This window comes from Drosophila innubila (assembly GCF_004354385.1).
Source record: "Drosophila innubila isolate TH190305 chromosome 2R unlocalized genomic scaffold, UK_Dinn_1.0 1_C_2R, whole genome shotgun sequence".
Lineage (NCBI taxonomy): Eukaryota > Metazoa > Arthropoda > Insecta > Diptera > Drosophilidae > Drosophila > Drosophila innubila.
The window spans coordinates 9,041,386-9,045,620 of record NW_022995374.1 but is presented as its reverse complement, the minus strand read 5'-3'; the positions used below and the strand labels follow the sequence as shown (position 1 = coordinate 9,045,620).

At 36.0% G+C, this 4,235-nt stretch overlaps 1 non-coding gene across 1 annotated transcript; it reads right to left on the bottom strand.

Moving 5' to 3' along the window:
• Window positions 1–3,165: 3,165 nt before the first annotated feature.
• Trnar-acg lies at window positions 3,166–3,238 on the bottom strand. The gene has a single exon. It is a non-coding gene; the product is annotated as a tRNA-Arg (tRNA).
• Window positions 3,239–4,235: the final 997 nt, after the last annotated feature.

The window sequence follows — 4,235 nt, the reverse complement described above, 5'->3', positions numbered from 1 at the left end:
CAAAAATCTGAGTTTTAAATAAAAATTTACGCTTAATTATTATTTCAAAATTTTTTTATAAATAATCAGAGTTAACAACAATTTTAATAATAAAAATAACTCCTATTTTCGATTCCTAATATATAATATATGTGAATATAATTGATTTAAATAGGTTTAGAACTCTAACACATTTAAATTAAATAGAACAATTTAAATATTATATGTATTATTAAATATGCTAATATTAAGTTAAATGACTTTTCTTTTAATATTTTTTATAAAATAGCATAGACATCATTTAGGAGATAATTTTAGCTATAGAATAGGCCACTTTTACTCCACATTAATTATAAAGTCTACAGCAAAGCAATTTATCTTATACTTATTTAAATAAGATAATTCCATAGGGTATTGTTTCCAGTATTAGCTCTCAAGCAGCGTTCGACCACAAATGCTAAACAAACACAAATTGCGAATGATAAATGCAATGCCGGGCTGCCGTTAATAATTTTCTAGAAATTTTCACGCAAGTCCCAGAGCAGAATGGGAGAGGGCAGTAAGTCCAAACAAAGAGGAAAATTTCAAAAAAAAAAAAAAAAAAAAAGAAATCCAATTTGCATTTTCATCAATAAGAGAAGAATATTAGACAATGTGTTCAGGGAAAAGAGAGGGAGTTAAGGAGTGCGGTGTTATGAGGCGTCCGTCAAAATTTACCAATCGTTAAAAATACTTCCTGTTTCCTGTGCGCCATTTTCTAATGCGCCGGCTTGCCATCCGTTTGGCAGCTAGCTCCTTGTTTGAGTAGTCAGTCCAATGCTGGCCACGTTCGCGTCCAGCGGCTGCCTGACTGCCTGACTGCCTGCCACAGTTAGTCATTCTCTAGCTGCTTTATGTAATTTATATCCTTGCTGCATTATCCTTTATTTACTTTACTTTTTAGCATTATACCCATATATATATATATATATATATATATGTATGTATGTATGTATGTATATATTACAAGCATCGCTGCGTGGCACAATTTATGTATAAAAATGAGCGAAATTGCAGAACACATTTTTTCCATTACTGAAAATAAATGTCTGAGGGATGTGCCCAGCCAGGACCAACGAAGTCAACTGACTCTCTCTCTCTCTGTCTCTCGTTTTTTACTGTGTGTGTCTGTCTTAGATCAGAAAAAATCGCTTCTCACTGATGAGCTTCAATGAATTCAATCAGAATTCATTTGAATACAGTCCGTGCATACCAAAGAGGCGAGATTAAGTGGCAAAGGCGAACTGAGAGGCCAGTGAAAGTGCCACAGGATAAGACGAACCCACGAAGAAAGCCAGTACCAACTCCACTCCTTATGAGCCAGCCGCAATTCGCTTTGACTAATATGCCTTGTGGTCTGCCAATGGGGTGAGCTGAGCTGTGGAGTCAGGAAGATGGCAAGTTGGGTGGAGAAGCGCATGTCAGGATTTTGCGCTGAGGAATAAGTAATCAGCGTTAAGTTGGTAATTGAAAGCGTGGCTTGCGATGCGCTTGGTGCTCTGAACTCTGCTCCAACCGCAGTCACTTGCTGTTTGTCTGTTGACTACGGTCAAGAGCGGCGTCGGCGTTGACGTCGGCGTCGTCTCCACACTTGACTTGAGCTTCACACAGACTAGAATGAAGTTGCGTAGAGTGGAGTGGAGTGAAGTGGTTTGGTGTGGTGTGGAGTAGAGTAAAGTATAAAAAAGTGTGGAAAAGAAAACAAAACTGAAGTTTCTCAAAAACTTTCTTCAAGGATGTGCAACAGCAGCTTAAGGCAGAGTTTTGGATTATGCGGCTGCCTCGTAGCTACTTACTATCAACAGGAAATGTCAAGACGTTTCAGCAAGAACACCTGCAAAGACACATGTGTAAATGTTGCGAACGGAAAAAACTGAGGGGAAGGGACAATGCCCAAGGCCACGCAACCACAACAAAACCAAAAAAAAAAAAGAACAACAACACACACACACACATAAAACAGAAGACAGATAAAAACAAGTAGGGAAAATTAGCCAAATGCCAGCGCTAAAAAGTCTTTACGCTTAATACCTTAAAATGAAAAAGGTTCAAAATTAATTCAAAGCATATAGTTTTCGTTAAAAAAAAAGGAATCTGTGAGCCATAAATTCCTTAAAATATAAATATAAATTTTGGTTTCTATATAATTTTCTTAATTGTCTTAATTTAAAAATAAAATATTTAAGACCTATATTGTGATTTTAGAAAAAGATCTTTTTTAATAATAGACTTTTTTTACAAATAAGTCCTTAACTTAAGAATAACTGAAATATACAATAATAATACAAATGATACCCAACTATTATTTAAAGCGCATGCAACCAACCGCACAACTAACTAAAGTGCCTCGTTTGTAAAGAGTATAAGCACACGTTGACTGCGATTTTCTCCAACTTCGGGGCAGACATTACGTAACATGAGGTTGCAAAAATTATGTACAAAGATTAAGAAAGTAAACTGTTATCTGGCATGGCTCTGGGCAATGTTAACAGAAAGGGAAATGGGAAAGCGCCGTGTTGACAGTTTGTGCTGTGGGGTCGTCTGCCTCTTGGAGGGGAAAGCGGGGTTACAGTATAATGAAATTATATTCAACCAACATTTTTGTATGTGTGTTGCAAATGAGTTTTGGTTTATGTCAAGAGATTTGCTTATGCTTTATGTGTGGCATCATAAAATATTGTGAGTTAAAAAAAGGCAAATAAAATAAAGACAATTTTAAAATAAACAAAAACGCTTGTCTAATTCGGGATGTAACATAAATGTGGGCGGAAAAAGAGCATTAAAATGTTCTGTCACAAATAAAATCCAACTTGTGAGTACTTAAACGTGTACATATGTAAAGCAGAACAATTGTGAATATATATAGGTACTCCTAAAGGTAATATTACATGCATTTGTAAAAAATAAATTATATGCAATATTTAATATATGTTTTTGAGCCGTCCTTCCTTAATTAAATTAATTGCAATTTAAATTTGATCATGAGACGACGCATTTCTGTTCTAAATATTATTCTAAAATTGATTTTTTAAAAAATATAAAAAGAATAGCTATACTATAATAACAAAATAAGTTTGTTATAAGTATGAAGTGTAAAAAACAGTAATAAAATTATAAATTCAAATTTAAAAATGCAAAAAATTGTATCGATCCTGCCAGGAGTCGAACCTGGAATCTTCTGATCCGTAGTCAGACGCGTTATCCATTGCGCCACAGGACCGTTGAATATTGCGCCAACTGAGTGTATATATATAATACGAGCCGACACACAAGCGTTGACCGCAGAGAACGATCACACGTGGGCTTATCAGAGCTATTTTTAGACCCAAGTCAAAAACAACAACAGCACATTAAACGAAACATGAGAATTAAGTGTGAATAAATAAAGCACAACAATAGCTATTCAGACAAAATGTTGTCTCGGTGTAAACTAAAATAAAGATAGAAATATTTGTGTAAGTAAAAAAGAGATGGAGATACGTCGTGATGGGCATTCACATTTTGGCCACTTAAGAACTGGTTAGCGATTGAGCCAATACACAATAGAGAAACTGGCCTATCCAACGATTTAAGCTCAATTACAGTAAAAACTCATCATGAAGCAAACAAGAAATTTTTGCTTAATTACAATGCCAGTCGATGGGGTCTGTTTATCGAGTAGGAAAAGTGTAACATGAATTCCGAGTGATTTCCAACAGAATCAACTACCTGATTTCCGTTTCTGTCCATCTTTCTCTCTCTCTCCCTCTCTCTCTCTCTCTGTCTCTATGAGTTTATTTGACTACCTATGTGTGTGTATGTCTGTGTATGTGTGTGTGTGTGACTATGTCTGTTGTTTCCGGTTTGCTTCGTTTGATTTCGACTCTAATTGTTTTCGTCTACCCAGAGTGCAGCCCAGCCGTCCACATTGCCATCTCCAATCTCAATGCGAAAATTACCTGAACTGCAGGAAAACTTTATCCCAAATGGGCAAATAATTATTCGTGCAAACCAAACCAAATCAAGCCAAACGAATCGAAACCCCTGGGCAAAAATTAAGCAAATATCACGTCGATGGTCGTCGAATGAAAATCAAAGACAAGCAGCCCCATGGAGCTCCGTTTGGATACAACTGAATTCCGTAACAAAATTCTAGCACAAAGTGCGTGTGAAAATCTCTACGTGTGTGCCTAAAGTTTTTCTATTCTTCATTTGTGGAGTGAGGACAACTGTGGGCA